This window comes from Mastomys coucha, unplaced genomic scaffold (assembly GCF_008632895.1).
Source record: "Mastomys coucha isolate ucsf_1 unplaced genomic scaffold, UCSF_Mcou_1 pScaffold5, whole genome shotgun sequence".
NCBI lineage: Eukaryota > Metazoa > Chordata > Mammalia > Rodentia > Muridae > Mastomys > Mastomys coucha.
The window spans coordinates 11,660,558-11,685,287 of record NW_022196911.1 but is presented as its reverse complement, the minus strand read 5'-3'; the positions used below and the strand labels follow the sequence as shown (position 1 = coordinate 11,685,287).

The 24,730-nt window shown below is 41.1% G+C and overlaps 1 long non-coding RNA gene across 1 annotated transcript in view; it reads right to left on the bottom strand.

The window, feature by feature from the left end:
* LOC116077627 overlaps positions 1-24,730 on the bottom strand; it is a 165,528-nt gene that overhangs the window by 24,812 nt on the left and 115,986 nt on the right. Inside the window, exon 3 of the long non-coding RNA XR_004113294.1 lies at positions 2,410-2,472. This is a non-coding gene — a long non-coding RNA (uncharacterized LOC116077627). The remainder of the gene's footprint in view (positions 1-2,409; positions 2,473-24,730) is intronic.

Below are 24,730 nucleotides of genomic sequence, written 5' to 3'. Positions count from 1 at the left end.
AGTAGAGTCTAGCAGCATGGAGGGTAGGCAGCTGCCCAGCTACTGTGCTGCTTACGGCTTATTGTAAATATAAATGCTGTGAGTGTCCTGGAATTCAATAACCAAGTCAGGGTGGAAACCCCGGGCCAGGATTTAAATAATTAATATTAGAATTCAGCCCTCATACTTTATGTTTCTCATCCTAGTGTAGTCTACATTTACAGAGTCAGCACTATTCAGGATGAGTCTTCCTCTCCTTTGTTCTCCATGGAGCAACTCTACCTCCCATATATTTTAAGAGATGCCATGTAAAGTCAGTTAGAGTCCAGTAGGACATACATTGGAGGCTTGAGTCTCTCTGAATCTTGCTACTGGATTTCTGTACGGAGATCTGTGGGGCACGGCAGTTTGCCACTTCAAATGCCTGCCGGTTCATTTGTCATTTCTAAGCAACAAAGCAGTTTATCATTTGTTTGCCAAGGAAGGCAAAACAAATAGGGACAGTCATCATCAGTACACACACAGAATGCTAACCTGGTCTGTCTTGAACTTAGGAAGGTCATATGGGAGCTGGAGCAATTATTTAGTCAGTAGTTCTTGCCATATTAGCATGACCACCCGAATGAGAAGGTTCTAAAAGCTCATCATGGTGATGACATCTATAGCCCCTGCACTGGGAGCTAACAGGAACAAGCAGGTCCTCATAGCACTCTAGCTAGACAATTAGTGGGTTCCAGACTCAAGAAGAGACCATGTATTAAAGAATAAGATAGAGAGAAATTGATGAAGACAATGGATGCCATCCTCTGACATCAACATTTACACACACACACACACACACACACACACACACACACACACACAAATGGCATTGAAAGTAGCTCATATCAAATAGGATGCAAATGTTACATGAAAGCAGAGTCCAAAAATTGATTCCCCAACTGGTCACTTCTGTCACTGAACTCTCACCTATGGTGCAACAGCAAAGGAAGAGGAGACTTTATGATTGACAGCTTCAGGGCAGACAGTGTGCATCTTCTGAATCTGTGTACAGACAGCATAGACCCAAAGGAGTTAAGTAACACTGTGTTGTCTTCTTTCTCTATTGGCTGTTACAAAACACCTGACGAAGTCAACTTAAAGAAGGGAAGGGTTTGTTTGGCTTATAGTTCAGAATTTAGGGGAATAGAGTCCATCACGGCAGAGAAAAAAGTGGCAATAGGACTCAGGCAACTCCTCACATTGCATCTGCATTCAGCAAGCAATCAGCAGACAGGAAGGAAAGCTGGGCTATGAATCCTCAAAGTGATCGCCCATTGGCTCACTTCCTCTTCTTCCTGAAGACTCCGTTTCCCACAACCTTTCCCACTGATTGAGGGGCCAACTGTTTAAATACACGAGTCCTGGGAATATTTTACATTCACAGCACATGCTCAGCAGCTCCTGGCTCATGCAGCAGAGCATCGAAAGGAGTACCAATGTTCCTGTGAAAAACCCTCTTCTTTCCATTGTGCTGTTTTGTCAGCTCCGGTCACTTTCGATGTCCTAGTGCGTTTCTAAAGATCTATCACCAAAGAAAGCAAACTGCAGCAGCAGCATTTTTAAGAAGGCACCGAGGATGTCAGTTTAGACTTTCCCATTAGTTTATGATGTCAGTACTGCATTTCAAAGCAGGGTACAGCTGTTTGGGAAAGACAGAGGAACTTGGTGCCCAATAATGGTCCCACCCCAGAATGGGGACATGTTATTGACAGCCCTTCCTGGGATTCTAAAGTCAGAGTCATTGGGATGATGTGAGAAATAGACTCATTGTCTCCAGAGAGTTTGGAGTAAAAGCTGTAACATAATAATAATAATAAAAAAAAAACATAATGAAAAGGCAAAATACTGACAATTAACTGGGCATGATACGCTAGGGAAAGTACACTTGGTTCTATCAAGAAGGACACTTTGCCTGTGTAGACCTTTCTCTTTCTTTTTTAGCATTTAAGCAGGATATGTGCTTTTAAGGAGCTTCATGGTGCCTGGGAACAAAACATGTTTTTAAAGAAGAGGCTTTGCCTTATAAAGAAAAGAAAATTCACCATCAATTGATGTACTGGGTAGTTTTTTTTGTTTTTTTGCTTGTTTGTTTGTTTTGGTTTTGGTTTTTTGTTTGTTTGTTTGTTTTTGTCAGCTTGACACAGCTAGGAAGAATCATCTAGAAAAAGGGAACCCCCAATTGAAAAAAATGAGTTCTTCAGATTAGATTGCTCTATAGACAAGTCTGTAGGGCTTTTTTTTTTTTAAATTAATGATTGACATGATGGGCCCATCCCACTAGGGACAGTACCACCCATGGGTAAAGTGGTCCTGGGTTGTCTAAGGAATCAGGCTGAACCCGTAAGCCAGTCAGTAGCACTCTTCCATGGTCTCAGCTCTAGTTCTTACCTCCAGGCTGCTGCTTCTGCTCATATCAGGGCTTCCCTCCGTGATGGACTGTGATCTGGATGCCTAAGCAAAATAAATTATTTCCTCCAAAGTCACTTTTGGTTATGGTATTTATCACAGCAATAGAAAGCAAAGAAAGACAACCGACCTCTAGGGTAGGTAAGAGAGAGTAGCTGCTACACGACAGAAAACACAGACATTTCCCTCATTCGGGCCAGGTTAGAATGATGCTATAACTGGCTATCAAAATCATCCTTAAAATTCTTTGTTCTCTATGATTTGTGTGTATGTGTGTGTGCTCTATGGACACATGAATACAGGCTCACTCACTTATATAGGTATATGTAGAAGGTGGAAGTTGGCAATGAGAATCATCCCTTTCACTCTCTTCCTTAGTTGAGACAGGCTCTGAGTTATCTACCCAGCCTTCTCTTTGATTTGTAACACTGACCAGAAATTCATCTTAAGGCTGTTACCATTGACTTTCCACCTCCACATTAAGGTCTGCCTATTGTTCATTTAATAAGTCTCAGACATCCTTGCAAGCATGACAGTACTAGCATGAGCCTGTACATCTGCAGCTGTTGTCTTATCACAAAGATCATGAATCAAGCAGCAGGATGACTCTCTACAGAAATTCTTCCCATAACCCAAAAGTATGTGTGGTGTGCGTTCCTCACAAGCCTTCTATCTGGCAGCCTTAGTACCCTTCAGTTACTTCTTCCTATCAATAGATGTTCAGATTCTTGCTTGTGGTGTAGGTGGCTAGCAGTAACCCCTCATTTTGATGAAAGAGACCCAAAGTGCCATTACTAAGGGTGGTATTTTAATAGTTATCAGATGCACCATTTATTTGGCATGTAACTGAGCTCCCCAACAAGGGTACCTGTCCTGACCTAGATATAGAAAGCATCCTGACAATGGTTAAGCTTCCCCAGAGCTGCTGGCCAAGATACATGTTCTAACATGCACATGTGTTGAAAGGATCAAATCTCCTGTCTGTTCTTATCTTGATACAGGGAAAATCTTTTAGGTATATGTACAATGTCAGGTCTAATGTATCAAGGGCTTGGGTTCCTTGGCATCCTGGGTCTTCAGAGCTGTGTGAAATCTACTCTTACAAACCTAGGAAGGTAGCAGATATGACACTGGGCAAGAGATAATGGTTTCTCTTGGGGACACATTTGTGATAAAATAGTCTAATGCACCATACAAGGAAGGAGTAGAGTGATACAAGATCTCAAGAAACATAGAAATATACAGTGAGTTTCCAACTGTCAGGACAAGGTCAACACACCAAAATGAATTCTTGATGGACCTCCAAGGGCTAAACTCAGGAAGCAAATCAGGAGAAAGATGTGTGTGTATTTCTGTCTTGTTTGAAAACAGCACGTGTAACTTACATGGGAAGCCAGGAAGCAATTAAAACACCATACTATCTCCTTCTCAAGGAGGATAGGTACAAATATATGATCTGGACAGAATGTGCAGAAAGCTTAAAAATCATAAAAAATAACTGAAGGAACATATACTTAACTCTACCCTCAACAAGAATTTACTGAGTATCTGACAGATTGAAAGCTATCTTAGCCTCTACTAGAAAAAAATAATGTGGGGCTTTCAAAGCTGGAAAAGTGTAGGTTTGAGTTTCAACTGTGTTCTTAATTGAAGAAACCCATAATGGCACTGTCTATGAAGACCCACACCCTTCCCTAGTGGCAGAGAAACGTTTAACAGCGTTACTGAGAGAATCAGTGATAATGTTCAAGACTGATTTTAGTAAATTGTTATAAGTCATTGTCTATGTGCTGTGTTTTAACCTAAGAACTGAAATAAAACAAATTCTAGAAGGGACAAAAACTCCCCTCCCCTTGGCAGCTTACATTCTTGTGATAAAGGTGGATAATGAAACATCAAATCATATAACACATGTAGTCGCTGCATGGTATTAAGCAGGCAAAACAGGAGGAATCCAAAGGAAGGAGCTGTTGACTGGAAGGAAGGAAAAGTGGAGGACAGCCTTACCAAAAACAGGAAGTTGGGTAAAGTCATGACGGAAACAAGCAAGTCAGGCCAAGATTTCAGAAGAGTAGGGGTAAGGTATTAGGAGGGCTGACACTCAAAATGTGAATTGTTCTAATGAGTGCAAGGAAGCTACAAGACAAGATGCAGAGAGGTCCATTTAAATCCCATCCCATCACAAAGTGGCACGTGTATGTTTTTATTTTTTCTCATTAGAAGGCAATGAACCTTTTAAAACAGAATAAAGATCCCTTTGCCTACCATGTATTTTAGATTCTAAAGATGAGAGAAGGCAAAAAAATAGACCACTATAATAATCTAGAAACAGACTGAGTGGTGGCTATGAAGAGAAGGCATGGTCAGATTTTTTTATCTCTTTGATTTTTACTCTTTGAGAGTAAAGCAGATGGAACTTGATAGATGGGCAATGAAACATCCAGAGCAAGGGAGACACAGTGACATGTGGCTGCTTGAGCTACCAACTGGCAAAAGTTGTCTTACCAAATGAAATGAGGAAGGCTGTGGGAAATGCAGGTTTGGGGTGGGGTGGATGATGCAGATGAAGTCAGTATTAGACATGAAGTCTCCAATGTGTGCAGTATTCAGATGAGCTGTGGAGGAGACAGCAGGGTGTGTGAATATGAGAAAGAGTTGTGAACTAGAGATGAAAAGAAGAGAGCCATCTCATGTGAATGTGGCTTCAGGCTCTGAATTGGAGAAGATCTTCACAGGGATCATTATAGATGGATTACCAAGAGCATCATCAGAGACATCATTAGAGACAGATTAGCAATAGTATCAAAGCATTGAGCCTATGAGTGTCTCAACCGCTATATATTAGAAATAACAAAAAACATTCTGTTGCATATAAAGAAGGAACAATCAGTAGGATTACTTCAAAATAGTAGATCTTTGTATCCTGGATGCCAAAACAAAAACAAAACAAACAAACAAAAACACAAAATCAAAACAAAAAACAAACAAGTTTCAGGATAAGAGGCAGTAAGCAATCCAACAAACCTGGTAAAGGCTGAAGAGTGATATTCTTGGTTTGGGAAAAGCTATTGAACTTTTTTCTTTAATGTAACAGCTAAATAGGTTTGTTTATTTAATCCACTGCCTCCCCCAAACATGTGTTTGCTTCTGGAGCCTTGCTGAGGTATCTGTGTTTCTGATTTGCCTCAGAGGCCAGCCAAGGGTCAGACAAGTACCACTGCTAAAGCTTACAAATCCGCAAATGTAGTGGGCTCAAAGTAAACATGACCTGAGAAGGATGTGCAGAAGGGAGGAGGGAGACCACAGATACAAGGGGGAAATTATTTTCATTAAAAACATTTTTAGCAATGAGCAACCTATACAATACTGTAGTGGAGGTGTCACGGACAGTGGGAGAGCCATGAAATTTGGTAAGTTTCTTTAGTACAGCATTTAGAAGAAGAAAACGAGTAAGAAAGTCTCAATATATAAGAGAGCAAAAAGCTAAATATTGGAGTTAATATTAAAAATATTGATGTTGATTCTAGATCTCAACAAGTTGACAGTAAGATCAACCACCACAGTTGCCCACAGACAAAAGGGAGAACTCTGTCCTGTATACTTGATCTGCAGCAAGTCACCTTGGACCATGGTATAAATTCTCCCAGATAAAGTTTTAAGAACTATAAACTTGTTTAGAAGCATAAAACACAGAAAACTTGGTAGTCATTAGAAATGTATTCATTTTATCAAAATAAAAATAGTGTTCTAATATTCTATTAGCTATCAGATAAAAGAGAAACCCAAACAACTGAAAGGAGGCTGTAAATATGGTAAGGAAGGAGCACACTAAAAATATTGAGTACTCAGAATAGCTGGCCATGCGGGGATCTGAAAAAAAATATAATAAAATATCTGAAAATTCAATGGAGAGATAAAAATGGTAATGATGATGTGGAAGAAAAACTACTAGCCATAAAACTCAGAAACTAAAAATGAGAAGATATCAAGGAAAGAAAGAGTGCCATTGACTCAGAATATCACAGAAGAATCACAGAGTGGGAGCTGAGAGATGGCTCAGAAGATGAAGGGACCTCTTGCAAAGCCTGACAATCTGACAGTTTTGGGGACCCATGTGATAGAATGAGAGACCTGAATCATGTAAGTTGTCTTCTGACATCCACTAACATATCATGGCACACACAGACATGCATGCATACGTACATACATACATACATACATACATACACACACACACTAAATTTAATAATGTCTTTTAATTCACAGATTTAAAGATAGTTATGGCACACATAGAAAATATGTCATACAACTAAATCATCTCCTTGCTAAATCCTTACAACTGCATTCATCAACTGGTGCTGTGTACATTTAACTCCCCCAAGTTTACCAATGTCATTCTAAAGAAATCTATCTTGAGTAGACAAAGATCAGCTTAGCAAAAGATTAAGTCTTAGTGTGGAAGAATTTAGAATTTTACCAAGAGTTGAAAGCCCCCAATAAAAGGGACGATACACGGTATTATTCAAAGATAGGGTCTGTGTCTATATCACCCTAAACAGACCCAATCTTCTCTTATCTTGAAAGCAGGCACATCCTGGGAATCCTAGCAGGAATCTCCACAACTTGCTGTCTGCTGTTAAAGCTTTTAGGAAAAAGTGAAAGGTCACAAAAGCCAAGAGAATGAAAGAAAATTGGTGATTGTCTATCAGTGTTCAAAACTTATAATAGTAGGCTACTTATGAATCAAACTGAAATAAAGATAAAACCCTCAGAAGAGACAAACATACAGACACCCAACCTGTGAGACAGGTTCATATGAGATGGTGAAGGCACATAAAGATGCCCCAAATCAGAGCGGTAACAACTGGCATTTCATGGGAGGAAAGAAAACCACCTTCTCCTTTTCAACATTGAATATAAGAAACAATTGCAAAGTAAAAGGGAAGGCTTGGAAATACGGAAATATTAAAAGGTAAATGATTTTTTAAAAGCAACTTAATAATAAATTAAGTTGCCTAAAGCTCAGAACATAAAGAGAAGAGACTAATGAATTTGATACTAGGTAAATTAAAATTTTCAGTTCATTAAAAGATACTATAAGGCCACAAAATTATAAGTGGTAATCACAGGGAATATAATCAAGAGATGTGTGTATATGTAAATATATACATTTATTTATGCACATATATCCATACAGACAATATATGTGTATGTATATTATATGAATCAATCAGGGTTTTGTCTTATAATATATGATCCATCATATATATGTACATATATGCACATACAGGCAGATAATATGTGTGTGTGTATATCTTATGAATCAGTTAGGGTTTGTTTGTCTTATAGTTTATAATCCATCATTCAGAGAAAAAAGGGCAAAAGTCCAAGGCAGAACTCTAAGGCAGGAACTGAAGCACAGGCCATAGTATGCTTACTGGAATGCTGCTGATCCCCATGGCTCATTCAGTTTGCTTCCTTATACAATCTAGGACCACCAGCTCAAAGATTGTACCACTCATATCAATCATTAATCAAGAAAATGCCCTTAAGACATGCCCGCAGGCTAGTCTAATGTGGAGGCAATTTATCTAGTGAGGTTTCCTCTTACCTGTGTCAAGTAGACAATCAAGATTAGTCATCATATAGTTCATGCCTATAACTTTGGGGAGGCTGAGCCTGGAAGAGTGCTATAAATTCAAGTTCCCCCTAGACTACACAGAGAGTTATAGTTCATTCAGTGGAGTTACAGTGTAAGACTCAATGAAAGAGGCAGGTGGGGGGGGGGGGGGGGAGAGGCAAGGAATAAGTATGAAACAACTTTAAACAGCAGATGCAGTATTGAAATACTACCACCACATTGGGGAATATGATCACTTAGTGGAAATTATCAGCATTCTCCAGTGAAGTTCAACACATGTTTCTACATGTTCATTCCATTTTCCAACTAGCTATACATGATCTGTAGGTAATGTACCAACATAGCACACAATGTAACATCTGCTGACAGAAGTGTGATATATTTATGAGGTGCAACACTGTATAGCGGCTATAGCGAACACAGTAAAAATATTAGAGAGGAGACAAACTAAATGGTTATGTAGCAGCAGCTGAATGCCACTATAGATGCTAATCAACTCTAGAATGTAGGATATAGATGATACAAGAAAAATATCACTCCCACCCTAATAATGAAAACAATATGATATCCCATGAGTGAGCTGAGGCCCCACAGAGGGTTAAGTTACTGTCTTCTTAGTCTCTGCAACTTTTTCCATGGGTATTTTGTTCCCCCTTTTAAGAAGGAATTAAATTTCCACATTTTGGTCTTCCTTCTTCTTGAGTTTCTTGTGGTTTGTGGATTGTTCTTCCTGTATTCCGAACTTCTGGGCTAATAACCATTTATCAGAGAGTGCATACTAACTATGGAGCAGAGACTGAAGGAAGGACAAGCCAATCTAATATAGCTATCTCCTGAGAGGCTCTGACACTACTTGACTAATACAGATGTAGAGGCTCACAGTCATCCATTGAACTGAGTACAGGGTCCCAATGAAAGAGTTAGAGAAAGGACCTATTGAGCTGAGGGATTTGCAGCCCCTTAGGACAAACAACAATATGAACTAACTAGTACCCTCAGAGCTCCCAGGGACTCAACCACCAACCAAGGACTATACATGGTGGAACTGATTGTTCTGGAAGCATGTGTATAGTAGAGGATTGCAAATTCGATCATCAATGGGAGGAGAGGCCCTTGGCCCTGTAAAGATTCTGTGCCCCAGTATAGGGGAATGGCAGGGCTAGTAAGTGAGAGAGGGTGGGGTGGCAAGCAGGGGGAGGGGGGAGGCAACAGGGGTTTGTTCTTGTTGTTTTTGTCTGTCTGTTTGTTTGTTTGTTTTTGGAGGGGAAACTGGGAAAGGAGGAATCATAAGACATGTAAATAAAGAAAATATCTAATTAAAAAAAGTAAAAAAATTTTAAAAAATGAAAAAAAAAGAAAATAAGTTACTGTCTTCTTTACTTTTCTGTGGCAGTTGTACAACACCATGACCAAAAGCAACTTGTAGAAGGAAGAATTTCTTTTAGCTTTGGGGTTCCAGAGGGATAAGAGTTGATCATGGAAGATGGCATGGCAGCAAGCAGTAGGCACAGTAGGAAGAGAAGGAAGCTGAGAGCTCACCTTTCTACATGCAAGTTTGAGGCACAGAATGAGCTGAGAGTGGAGAGAGACTTTAAACTTCAAACCCTCCCCTCCAGTGACATACTTCCTGTAGCAAATCCAAGCCTCCTAAACCACCCCAAACAGTACCAACAACTAGGGACCAAGTGTTCAAATACTTGAGCCTTCGGGGCAGGCACAGGGCATCTCTCATTCAAACCACCAGTCCCCAAAGTAACTATTCCTTCCAAAGACAGAGGCAATGTGGCTCATCTGATAGAACACAGTAAGACAGTAAAAGCATTCATAGAGAGTACTATGAGAGATTAGAACAGCCAGCAATTGGACAGTAGGCTCAGCAAAGTTCCTCTGATCCCAGGTATCTCCAAGTTTTAAGCTGCAAGGTTTATGATTCAGCTAGGCAGTTAAGTTTAAGACAGCTGGTGGTAATGCCCTAGGCAATCGAGAATACCCATAACCAGGCTCAGAGGAAGTCTATTGACAAACAGGTGGAGCTTTGTGGGAATTTATAGCCAGGTGTTCCCTTTGTCGGGGTTCACAGCCTGATGTAGCTCATTGGTGTTCCCTGGTGGCTTCCACTGGTATTCGTTATGACATAATCTTGCCTGGGGGGAAAATCACTTGTGTCTAGGCAGAAACTGCCTTAGCAACCATCATTCTATTCAAGGATGCTAAAAATGGTCCTCACCTATAGAAGACAACATCATGCTCCAATTATATGTCCACTGAATATATGAGCTCCCAAACTGCCTTGTCTTAAACTGCTTGGCTGCTATTATAGACTGTTGTGGGCACACATATTTTTTCTCACAGTTCTGGAGGCAAGAGAGTTCAAGAGCCAACCTCCTGACAAGGGCTCTTCCTGGATTTTGGACAGTAGCTTTCTCAGCACATCTTCACTTGTAATTAATTGGAGGAGACAGTTTTAGCCTCCCTTTCTTTTTCACTTCCCAATAATCTCTCTTAGGTGTCTGAACTCTCATATTCTAGTTTTGAAGGGACAGAAACTTTAATCTCATTCAAGTTCTGGAGATCTGTTGAGAGAATATCTTCTGTCTGTATGGATGTGGCACCTGTCAATGATGAATCTAATGGCCTATGGCTTAAGCAGGAAATAGGAGGTGGGACATCTGGAATGAGAGGGGATTCTGGAAAAGAGCCAGGTAAGAGATCGACCCAAGAAGATGTGAGGAGATGGCTGCATGGTGCTTGAACACAGGGAAACAACCATATGGCAGAATGTAGATTAAAATAAATGGGTTACCTTAAGTTATGATTCTAGTCAGAGAAGAGCCTAACTATATGGCCAAGGTATTTGTAAATATAATTTGAGTCTGAGTCAAATGGAGGATGGAGCCAGGAGGAAGAACCAGACCTAACTTCTACAGAGATACCATGTGCAGTATCAGCTAGTCAGAGTTTCATCTGGGTAAACAGAGGGTTCTGCAACAGCATGGTCCACATATGCTGAAAGGTTCTTGGTCCACTCCTGAAAAACTACGTGGCAATACACTAACTAGGGTGACCACACTGGAGGTAGTAACTACCTATGTCTTTCAAAGACCAGGATAAAAAAGGAATAAGGTGGGTAACAATGGAAAGAAGGCATGTTCTCATAGTGTGACTACTCGGGGAGGATATAGTATGTGGGAGGATATAGTATATGGGAGGTATTGTATATGGGAGGATATAGTATATGGGAAGAATACAGTCCTAGCCAGACTCTTTTCAGGTACACATTCAAGTCATCACCTTAGGGTTCAGGGAAAGACACCCCTAATACCTCTGAAAAGACAGGCACTCCTGACTAGTAAATCAAGGTGGTCATAAGTTCTCAGAATCTCTTGCTTTTTAATGGGAACTATTGATGGACCTCTGCACAAACTCTTGGTAGCTGTCCTGTGCCTGCTGTTTGTCACCAAGAGCCGAGAGTACACACAAGGATAGGTAAACAGTGAGACCAAACAATGTCTGTGGAATCACTTGTATGTGTCAACGTATGTCCCCAACATTGTCCCTTAAACCCCTTTGTCTCTCTTCTGCCTTCGAGCACCTGCTCTGGAACCTCTTTGGGTCAGCACTCACCTCAAAAGGATGCTTTCCTCAGCTCATTTAGTGTTCTGGATGGGAGACTTATCTGCTGCCCCACCGGCTTACTGGTTAGTTATCCATTGATTCATCATAGACTCACAGATGTGTATCTTATACCCTAGCTTCTCATCACCATCTTACTTTTCTTGCTGAGATTGCTCCAGATTAATCCACTAGAAGCCCCAACTTTAGGCTCAGGTATTGTTTGGAAATGACCCTCAGAAAGGCTTCCCAGATTTTATCATAAAGAACTGGCTGTGTAAGCTAGGAGTTCTACAAAAATCAAGGGCTAGTACTGTTACTTATGAACTACAGCATTGCACTTAAGAAGCACAAAATGATTACTATGAGATGACTTCTTGAATCCACGGATTTCAAGGACATTGATCTCACAGCAGAGATCTGCATGATATGGGTGAAGAATCCGCTTTTAATCCATATCTATCCTAGATGTGCTAAGAAACAACCCACAGAACTCCAGCTACTTAAAAAGTCTGATGAGACTGGATCTGAATGGCCTCCTTTAAGACTCTAAGTCAACTCTTTATTCTTAGACTTAACTCTTCCCAAATGTACAGCTAACACTCTATTATCCATCAGCACGCATGTGGCTGTGACACACAGGCCAGCTCTCTACTACTCTTTCCAGAACTTCTAGAAATGTTCAGAACAATTAGGAATGGTAGATACGCAGCCTAATAAGACAGCACCAGACAGGAGCAGATCCACACAGCCACATTGTCTGGCTTCCAGAGTGTGTCAGTGCACAAAGAACCAAGCCTATATATATAGCCTCTGTGCAGAATACCCTTTGTAACTTATCTATTTTAATATTTATACACAGAAAATGAAAAACAAATATTTTCAGATTTTTAAAAATGTAATAAATCAGAACAGACTGGTTTGACCAAGGTCACATGCTTGATTAATAATTTAAAAAATGCCCAGCCTATGTCTGTTTTTACCATATTCTTCTACTTTAAGCAAATAGAAAAAAATAGTCAAAAATAGTTCTGAAAAAGATTGTGAATAATCAGAGCTTATCTGACTACATTTATCCTCTATTCTAGCAAAATAATTTAATGAGTTTTATCTATTTCATGTCCTTAGTTTCATTGGGTAGTTTCTTTTTTAAAAAATCAATAACCATTTAAATTTTAGTAAAACAATCTGCAGACTGCCACTCTCATAGTTAGTATGAAAGACTTAAATTTCTGAGCAATAGAAAACATTTAATATTCATAGACACAGTAAAATGGTCTACAGAACAATAATTAATAGTATCATGACAATCTGTCATGTTTTATTAGGTAAAAATTATTTGACTTTGCTTTTAATACCCAGATTTATATATGCTGATGGATGGAATATTCATAATGCCATTTTACTGTTAAAATTCCCCAAGTTTCACTTCATATTTTAAACTAAACAATTAATTTTGCCCATGTGCACCCTATCTGAATAGACTGACATGAATTTGTCACTTATTCTAATTATGCATGCAAAATAAGCTGCAGACAGCAACACAGTCAAGCTGTGTGTGAGGTGTTTAATATTCATGGGTTCAAGTCATGATTAGATTGCTCTTGCTACAAGATTCCTGCTCCTTTGGGCACATCAATTCTGGTAAGCTTTGTAGTCAGGGTACTGGGCTCTGTCCTCTCCTGTTGCTTAGCTCTCTGAATCTGCTACTCTGACTCCAGGTAGTGACATTGTTCTTTCTGTTAGGAATCTAACTTCCCTTTGTACTAAAGCTTCAGTCTGCAGCCAACGTCTGAGAGAGGTCCTGGGGTGGGTGTCGGGGAGGGGAGCAAGATGGATGAGAGAGTAACAGGGAGCCAGGACAAACCCAACTTCCTACTGAAGAAAGAACTCCCAAGCATGTGTCACACAGATAAACCTTTAACTTGTGATGGCAGTCTACACCCAAAGTGGTTCCTGACTGAATCTCTGCTGACCTCAGCTCCAGTGATGGGTATTTTAGCATAGCAGATTCTATCCTTATTTTACCTTATGAGCCCAACCAAGTTTTTATGTAATGGAGACCATTAAAGCCTTCAGAGCCACCTGACCAATAGGAATGTATTCTTGTATGCTCAAAACCAACTTTCCCATAGTCTCTTGGGATACCCAGGATAAATGAGACCAGAGAACCACAAAGATAGCAAAAGATCCATTGAATCATTTAGCATAAAATGGTCACATATAAAATAGAAAATAGTGAACTTCAAACACAGAGGATAACAAAGTATTGAGATTATAAAATCACATGTGAGGAGTGAGGAAATCCAGGAGAAAGAGGAGGAAGAGGAGTGTTGGATGACCCTGAGCTAAAAGCCAGGTTTTAATAATTGAAAGTCACAAAAGTGACTGGAGAGATACCAGCCAGACTAGAGACGAGGGGACTGAAATGATGATCGTGAAAACAAATACATAGTCTGTTTTCTGTCATCATTGAGGAACAGCAAATGAGGTACATGTGTAATGGGGCATGTCTGAAGATAAGAGATGGAGAGAAAGGCAACCCAGGAGCTAACCACATTCTGTCACCTCTGAATGTCTCTATCAAAAGTCAAATTCATCTTTTTATGTCAGAGTGGAGAGAGCAAGAAGAAAGCAATGGGGAAGGGAGGGGAGGAACATGCTGGCATAGAGGAGGTACCGAGTAATGGAGACCCCTTTTTCTCTCCCACTGCAAAGACGAAAGGATGAGCCTATGATCAAGTGGGATTCCAGGATACAAACAGACCCGTTTCAATGATCAGGGGTATTCTGCCCAATAAAAAACCCTTTTTCCATTCCATAGGCAAGGTAACTGGGGGTAGCCTGATATTTTCTCCATCACTTTTCTTCCATGTAGGAGGGAGAGAGTTTCCCATGCTAGCATTGAGCTTTAGTTTCACAGTGTGCAGGTTTCACGCTAAGTCAGCAATGAGACACCCAGCAACCAAGGCAGACCATTTCTTTTCCTTTTGCCAGCACTCCCTGAGGAAAAGAAAGGGTTGGCCAGACCAGGGTGGATTGCATGTAACAGTGTCTGGAGTCTCAATGATGTACAAAGGGAATTCTCGCCAGAGACTTCCCTGAGAGAACCATCTCCCTCGTACCTTGAAGATGATAATGAAATAGCTGGAAAATTAGAGTTAAACATCCCACACTGAAAAAACATGGCCTTGATTATTAAGGGAGGTCCAGTGCAGACCCGGGGAGCTGGAGCTCTCTTAGTGATTGGTAGCTCTCTTTAACTTAATGACAAAACAGAGGGAGGGGTGTGCCTAAGTTGAGAACAGCCCAAGTCCACAAGTATTTCTCATTTCCAAGGATGATTATACAGATTATAAATAGATAATTGGAAATGGCAATTAAGGTAGCAGTGGGTGGAGAGCCAAACCCCATAGAAGCCGGAGGAGCAGGGCAGGAACAGGGCGGGACAAAGAAAGAGCGAATTCCCAAAATAGCCACAAGAAACCATTTATGTTTAGAGAACAGGCAGCTAAAGGTGCTATTTGTGCTTTATCCAAGTTGGGTTTTCTTACCTCCAGTTCCCAACAGGGACACCAGACTAGAAGGATGTGTTTTCTTAATGGAAAATGTGAGAAAAGACAATGACAGCAAAGACCTGTCTGAGACCAATTCTTAACAAAAGCCACTGTATTTCCTAAGACAGGGCTGAGTCTTATGTTGCAAAATTCAAACAAGGATGCAGGAAAGCTGCATTTGACCTATCTAGGACCCTACCCCACTGCAGTATCTAAGTAGCGTTTCCCACAGGCCCCCACCTCCAGTTGTGACCACCATGACTTGTCCAGCAAGTCTCTTCCCCCAGGACTTTGGGACTGGATTGATTGTGACCACGTTCTGGCTCTGGGTAGCTGTCCACCATCAGATCAATGTTGGGATTACATTTAGCCATTTTTGAAATGTTCTTCTGTAGATCTACTATTTTCAGGCATAAAGGGGAAACTCCCACAGGATTTCAAATGTCCCCTCCGTGAGAAGATTTTTCTGTGTCAATGGATGCAGGAGAAAAGCTGTCCATGTTGTTTGGCTGAGAAAACTCTTCTCTCGTCTATTAAAAAACGGAAAGTTTCCGAAAGCATGTTTCTAATTCGGCTCCAAGCTACCTACCCAGCATGCCTTCTTGTTTACAGTTTAAGGTCATGTGTATGCTTACCCCCTTTTTCATGCAGCATATTAGCTCATTGGCTTATGGAATTAACCTCTATCATGAATGCATCACCTGTGTGCTGGCTGTTGCTATTTTAAACGTGGAATCTGCTTGACACGTTCACCATAAGGCTCTCAAAGTGTTATATAAACTGCCACTCTATGAATTCTTTTTATCTCACACAGTGTAAATGTTAGAAACAGCCTCATTCATGGATGGGCAAAGCTTTAGACATTCAAGCGAGTCCAGTATTCTACCAGAAAGATTTTGAACTACTTGTATTAAACTATCTTCTAGCTTCAACAAACGGATTGTTTTAGTGTTGTCCTACATGCATGACTCGCCAGCATCTTGCCCTGGACACCTGAATAATGTGCCGTTATGCCATGTCTTCCTTAGCTTCTGTTACCATCATCATGCCTCTTCCTAGAGAAATGTTTTCCATCCACAAGCCAGTCAAACCAGGCTTGGTCCTCTTGTCCCAGGTTCTTGCATGCAGCTCTATTTACAACTGCTATAACCAACTCAGAGCCAGTAAATTAAGGTAACCATGTGCGCCAGAACCCACCCCAAACACTCAAGCTAGTGAGTGCTAAGCCAGCCGGATACCCCTTCTCCATCCTTTTCCCAAAAATAGACACAGAAGGTCTTGGCCCTCTACTTCACTACTGTGTCCCTCTATAATGAGGGTTTTGCTTGAATGACATTGTGTGATTTGACTATCAACCTGAGCACATCTACACAGAACTTCCTCCTCTTACGATAGTGATTGGAGACTTGTGGGTATCAAAAGTATGGAAACGGAGCTCTCTGACCCTCCTGAGCCATTTTAGTTCTTAGATCCCTAGACTCGTGAAAATCTGCTGACATCCTTATTCACAGGGATGAAATCATTCTGTTTACTTTGCAATTACTTCTCCTCCTTCTCCATTTGTTTGATTCTCATGTAAATGTTGCTAAGAGAAATAAGATGTAATTGCTGTGTCTCATCAAAGGAAGGGGAATTGCACACATCATGGGGAAAATGAAATCGGTTTATAATCATATTTATTATAACATATCTGTGGGTTTTGGTGTCTTCTATCAAGGTAGATTTGAAGACCTTCGGTGATGTTGATGAGAATTTAACTCTTCAAGTCTAGGTATCATGGGAAATGAAACCAGCCAGCTTCCCAGCTCTGATCCCTTCTGGTACAGCCATAATGTCAGATGCTTTCAGATATCTGGCTGAAACTGAGCCATTCATGTGTTTCGTCTGAAAAGGAGGCCTGAGAGCATCCTCTGCAGTGCAGCTTTCTGGAGTGTGCTATCTGCATCATTTGCTCTGCTTTCTAGGATAGTTGGCCCTTCTTTATTTCACCCTCATGTTTATTTATGAGAACAGGCATATATGCATGCATAATAACCCCCCTAGGTAGGGAGGCCAAGCTCACATAAATGTAAATGTTGACAATTACAAATGACTATTGAAGAGATTATCTTAAACCTCATGTTTTTACAAGTGTCTCTCAATATCCTTGCTTTATTTTAACTGATACACAAAACCACCATTCTACATACTAATGGGGAGCATGCTGCTCTTCAGTATGAATGTTTGTATGTGTGTGTGTGTGTGTGTGTGTGTGTGTGTGTGTGTATGTGTGTGTGTGTGTGTGTGTGTGTGTGTGTGTGTGTGTGTACTGTTAGAGTTCAGAGCAGGTAAAATGTATCCCTCAAGCTTCAGCCATGCTTCACAGAAGGAACCTCCAAAGTCCTTTGTGCCAGTGTAGAATATGACTGTTATCTGAAGCCTAGAGTTTTGACAGCACACCAGCCCCTCTAAGCTCTACCTAGCCATAACTGTAACCTACTGATCAATCTCACCATATACATCTGCTCCCCTATACCAGGAGACACACAAATGCTTGTAACTCCAGGATCCATTAATATCCCTCCCAACACATCCCCCGGCTTCCACACACAAACATATATAAAACAAATTACTTTTAAAATAAAAAAAATTAAGGGAACAGGAGAGGGAAATCATGAAAAGCTTAAATGCTTATATTAATGTTTCAGAAATTTTTTAGGCTCTCTTTTTTCCTTTTAAACAGAGGCATTCTAATGATTAAACTCTATAAACTTTTAATTCGATGTATTCAATGCAAAGAGAGCAAATGCATGTATAAAATTCACCTCCTACTTGCTCTATACCACTAAACTGTTTTATCTAAGCTGAGGTTCTTTGGGGAACACGATGCAAAGTTCTGTGCAACCTACGAGCATTGTGACTCTACCTGGGACAGGCAAGCAGGAAGCCCAATACTCTGTAAATCTACAAACTGAAAAGCTATTCTTAATTTTTTAAATATTTACGTATGTATATGAATGTTTTACTTGCATGCGTGTCTGTGTATCACTTGCATTCTGCAGCCCATAGAAGTCAGAAGAGGGTGTTAGACCCCTAAAACTGGAGATACAGATGATTGTAAATCAGATTGCGGGTGTTGGGAACCAAGACCAGGTCATTGCAAGAGCAAGTTCTCTTAACTACTGAGACATCCCTCTAGCTCCCCAATGCTAATCTTACTTGTTGATGATTTTTTTTCTAATGGCTATACATGAGTTTTAAAAAGAGAACAATAACATAAACAGAAGCAAAAAGTAGATTTGTGTGTGCCTTTACATTATAAGTGGAACAAAATACTAGGCGAACATGATGCCACTCTACAAAGCATGTTTTTCTAGTTGGCAAAAGAAGAGATGTTTCTGAGGTACTGACTTCCTCACGTGTCTTGGTTGGCTCTCTTCCACCTTCCTCATCTGGGTGTGGAAATTTGACCCAGCACCACAGAAAGACATACTGTCACTCTACTTTGCACCTCAAGTGAACTCTGGTAATATGGCTGCCCACAGTCGGGAGGCGGGGGTGGGGGAGGGTTGGGAAAAGAAGTGAACTCTAGTAATATGGCTGCCCACAGTCGGGGAGCTGGAAAAGGAGATGCAACAGCAACCAGAAGAACAAAGGACATTATTGACTTTTCTAGACTTTAGAAGGGAGAGAGCTCTGAGGTTTGTAGTGTAGAGAAGGTAGGAGGAGGTGGGCTATAAGGCCCTAACTCAGATTGCCTTGGGCCTGTGTGACAGGAAGTGAATGCTGTTGTCTGTCTTGGGAAGTTATATGTTGAGAGTTCGTCAAAACTAGTTTACCTTGGACCTGGGATGGGAGAGAAGCTGCAGAGTGTCATGGTTAAATCCTTTCCAAGTAGTCTGTACTGATGATCTAATATTAAGGAAAAGAATCCATTGGAAAGATGTGAGTTTCAGCTCAGTATATGAAAATAACAAAGAACATTTTATATTTTATTATTAAGTTGTTGCAAATTTTAACAGTACAATATATAAAAGTCTATCATCTACATTTACTGATGCATAAGGTTAGCCTGATAGTAGTGATCTTTGCCCCTGACCCAGGAGCATGTAATTTCTCTAGATGTCATACTGTGCCCTATTCCCTGCAGTCAAACATTACCTTTATTGCCATTCTGTGAGGAATCCTTGGACCAATCCTGGAGTGTCTCTAGGCCAGATAGTCCTAGGAAAGGGGGTGGCATCAATTCTGGAGATCCATTGACAGCATCTCCACCCAGCCGCCTAGGGACCAGGAACATCTGATCTCCATGGCAGGGTTGCTAGGCTACTGCCTCTGCAGTCAAAGTCTACAGAGGGTACCACTAGGCTGATGGGCTCATTGTGTCTGTCCCTCACTCCTGGACTTCCCTTTCCACAGCATTGTGCCTCCATTGACAATTACAATCCCTGTCTGTGGGCTATGATTCTTTGTGTGTGCTGCAGCCAGTCCAATCCCTTGCTTTCCTATGTAGACAAATCACTGAGCCAGAAGAAGGCTGGCTTCCGTTCTGCTGCACTGACTTTGTTGACATTTTGTATTAAAAGAGTACGAAGCTGTCCAGAGAAGCTGGGAGACAAGTGAAGGGAAGAGTAGAGATACAGCAAAGGCCTCAGAATAGCCCTGCTCTCTGCAAAGATGCTTTAGAAAGAGACAGGAGTATCAGTGTGTTCTAGATGCTTCTGAGCATCCACCCAAAACACATGTGACTCACACAACAAACACACACATACAGATACACATATGTACATATACACTCATACTTATGTGTCCACACACATTCACACCAGCCCACTCATACTCATATGACACTCATACACACACCAACACATTCATTCACACACTCACACTCATGGTAATACATACTGATACATTTTTTCATGCTCACGCATTTATTCTCACTCACACATTCATTCACACTCACACACTCATTCACACCCACACATTCATGCTTACCTCTTCACACTTGCACACTTTCACTCACATACACTCATCCACACTCAAACACACTCACAGAATACTCACATACCCATACACTCACACTCATCTATATTCATTTTTGTTGGTACACTTACATTTGTACACTCATACTTTCACTTCCATATACCCCTCTACACTCAAACATACACACAGCATACTCACATATATTTATACACATTCATATTCGCATAGCTCTCAGAAGGGACCTAGCATTAGTCTCCAGGTCTAGAGGCTGCTCACAGTGTGAGGCAGTTCTAAGACCAGGGAAGGAAGTTGTTCCTTTCCTAATCAAGCATTTCTCCTGTTACCTAAGCATGACACAAAAGCCTCTCTGATCTCTGTGTCTGGAATCGAGATGATTACATGCTCTACCTTAATCTGGGAAGCGTAATGATGCTGAGTGTTTCATTTTGGAGTCACATGTAGATGTCCCTGATAGAAGTGGATTGGATCAGACTCCTGGGTTTTAGTGCTTGTTACAGTTTCCCCCAGATCAGAGAGAAACAAGAGCCTTGTTTGATCACCACTCACTGTCCAGATGTTTTCCTATCCTGAAATGTGTAAACCCCACAAGGAAAGACTGTCCATCTGGCCTACCAGCTGCTTTGTGCCTCTTCCAATCCACAGCTGGACCACAAGCTTTGATGATGATGGCAAAATGCTGTGGACAGACAGGAGACCTTCACAGGATGTGGCACATGCTCTAATGAGGATGGCAGCACATAGTGAGCAGCCAAAGCTTCTCCAAGGGCCAAAGTCCAAGAGGAATGGCCCCTTGAGACAATGCTTCCAAGAGGCAGTCTCTCTGTGTGCGTGTGTGTGTGCGTGCGTGTGTTCAAAAGACAGAGTGTGAGGGATACAAGGTGTATGCACATATGTGTGTACATATGTGTGAGTGTGTGCATATTTGAGTCTGTATGTTTGAATGTATGAATGTGTATGTATGGATACAAGTATCTGAGAGAGTAGGTGTGTATGCATATGTGTGAGTGCACCTGTGTGTGTCCATGTGTATGTGGTGTGTGTGTGTGTGTGCGCGCGTGTGTGTGTATGTGTGTGTGTGTGTTGATCCTATTACTAGGAATTACTCTCTTATTTAGAAACCCACACCAGGAATCAAGATCTCCCTTCAGTAACACATGTTGAGAGTGAATTAAAGGAAATCATGCCAAGGTGAGAAATCACCTCAGCCCTTGCTCTTTGGTCCTGCTATTGGGAACAGGTCCACATTGCAATGAATTCTCAAAGAATATATTTTAAGACGTGTTATTAAAGGGAGAACAATTAAACAATTCAAGGCCAGAGACTGATAGACATGGAGCCCTGGCTGTATTCATGCAGCCTATACTACCCATAGCTCCCAAGTCTTGTCCCCAAGAAGCTCCCATGTGTTCTTCTCAGGGATCCTTCATTAAAGGGAATGGACCCCATGTGCTCATGATTACCAGGATGACCCTCCTTTGTAAATTAAAATCTCACTACCTCTCCCTTTTAGACCATACCTGACCACTGTTGTGGGGCAGATGAGGCATCTGAGAAGATGAGAAGATGAGGTATCCAGCTCCCTACCTCCCTTCCTGTATGACCATTGAATCATGACCTTTAACCAAGCCTGACTCTGAGAATTCTTTCTCCACTCTTGCTGGTGGCTGATGATGTGAGATCATCTCCCCAACCCTACCCATAAGTCTCAGCCAATGTCTGAATCTCGGCTTCATAGCCTCTCCTGACCAGGCTGGGTTCTGCTCCTTTGGAGGAAGGATGCCAGCAGTAAAGAAGTGGGTTTAGAATCTATCACCACTTGAAAACCTGCTACCCATTCCACCCCTACTGGTCTCCATTTTCAAAGACCATACTTAAGACAACTCACTTTTATGCAAAACTCCTCTGATTGTTGTGCAAAGGTAAAGGTACAAATTTGGGTAATTTCTCTCTATGAAATGAGCAGCAAGCTACCATCTTCTATTATAAAATGCTCACAATTTCAGTAGCCTCTCTGGCCATCCCAGGGTCTCCAGTACAGAGCTCGCATGCTGACGAATTATTTTTTCTTGTTTCTCATCATGCTTTCTTATTAGTCCCCAGGAGGAGTTTTTACAGGCAAAGCATTTAGTTTTGTTCTTTGAGGACATGCCTGCTAGAGCTATTCTTAGACACCTTGGTAGGAGGCAGAGATCCACCTCTGTGGAGCGTGATTCACCACCACTCCACTAATTATGCGTCGTTCCTACTGTAGATTGCAGGGCTAAATATCTACAAAACCAAATCTGAGGAACCTGGAGGCTAATTGGGCTGCAAACAGCCCTTTGCTAAAGCCCAGAGGCAGAAGATACACAGGCAATTAAGTTCTAATGGGCCAACACAGGCAACTGCTGTTCTTCTCATTGTCCACAATGGCCAGGCTCAACATGCCAGCTGCAGCGCACAGCAGACCCAGAACATGCCCAGTTAATTCCCATAAGCAATTTTCTGGTAAGTTCTGATCCCGTTTGTTGGGCTTTCTTCTTACGAAATGTGATTGATGGGCATCTCTTTCAAAAAGTACTATTAGAGGGTACCACAGACTTTAGGCATGAATAAGACATTTGCATCACAGAAATTTATGTACTAGGAGAGAAGACCCAGGTACAACACAATTCAAATGAGAGTTTCCAGTGGATAGGAAGCTCCAGGTCTAACAAGAGAGTCTTCTGCTAGGCCTTGAGCCCAAATTGGAATCAGGGGGTGTGGGGGGGTTTGGGGGTACTGCCAGTGCTCTTTCAGGACCCTTGGAAGGGAAAGAACAATAGAAAACCTCAGTGGAACATTCTTTCCTGTGCCTTAGTCTTAGGATTCTTGTAAAAACATACCTGAGAGAATTCTCGAGCACAGCCTTGCACCACACTAGCAGACCACAGGATGAAGGACTTGCACAGAAATAAACATATGATGGGAACTTAAGCCAGCATCACACACAGACCAACAGAGATATATTCACCAAGTAACTGCCACATCCTAAGTTTACGCTCAGGACTGGCAGTACAAATGTTGGTCAACAATACTCTTTTTTTTTTTTCATGAACTTTTTTTTTTTTTTTGGTACTAGTGGGGTTTAGAGGTAGAGAATAGACACACATAAGAAATTACATACTACTCCAAAAACTGTGAGGTAGATAGATAGATAGATAGATAGATAGATAGATAGATAGATAGATAGATAGATGATAGTTTGATAAAAATCACTTATGTGGACACCCCTTTTGGGTATGCAGTCAATATCCACCTATTCTCTGTATTTGGACCAGTTAGGAGTCTCTGCAGTAGACACTGTCCACTGTAAAAAGAAGCTTCCTGACCAAGACTGAACATAACATTAATCTACAGGGAGAAGCATAAATACTAAGAAGTTAACAGCCAGTGGGTGGGCTGTCCATGACACTGTCAACTACTGCTCACTCATCCTCTTTTAAGCAACCCTAATTAAATGTATGGGTCACACAAAAATGTGATATAAAGGTAGAAGTGAGATTAATTAATAAGAGAAGTGGACCAGCAGGAGTGGGATAGGGATAAGAGAGGGTAATGGAGGTGAATACAATCGGAATACATTATACACATGGATAAAAATGTCACAGTGTATCCCATTATTGTATTTAATTAATATGACTAATAACAATGTAAAGGGCAGTGTATGTGGCTCAGTTGGTCCAGCACTCAGCTCCTGAGCATCCTATAAGCTGGGTGTGATGGTACGTTCCTGTAATCCCAGCATTGGGAGGTAGAGACAGAGGCAGAAGGATCAGAAATTGCAAGTCATCTTGGGTTATACCAAGTTCAAGACCAGTGCTGGATATACAATACTGTCTCCCCGCCCCCACATAAAACAAGTTAGTTAGACTGTTAAAAGAAAGGATTGTACCAGGGTTCCCAATGAAGGAGCTAGAGAAAGGACCCAAGGAGCTGAAGGATTTGCAGCCCCTTAGGAGGAACAACAATATGAACTAACTAGTACCCTCAGAGCTCCCAGGGACTAAACCACCAACCAAAGAGTGCACATGGAGGGACCCATGGCTCCAGCTGCATATGTATCAGAGGATGGCCAAGTCGGTCATCAATTGGAGAAGAAGCCCTTTTGGTCCTGTGAAGGTTCTATGCCCCAGTGTAAGGGAATGCAAGGGCCAGGAAGCAGGAGAAGGTGGGGTGGTGAGCAGGGGGAAAGGGAAGGGAATAGAGTTTTTTTCAGAGTGGAAACTGGGAAAGGGGATATCATTTGAAATGTAAATAAAGAAAATATCTTTTAAAAAAGAAAGAAAAAGAAAAAAAGAAAGGATTGCACATAAAGTAAGGAAGAAGGAAACTTTGAGATGTCGAGACATTGAAAGCCAAGAAGATGAAAGCTGCTCAGATGAGGAAGGGGTCAGAAAGAAGAAGTATTTTTGAAAGTCAAGTGGAAGGGTTTTGTGTTAGTCTTTTTTTTTTTTTTTTTTTTTTTTTTTTTTTTTTTTTTTTTTTTTTT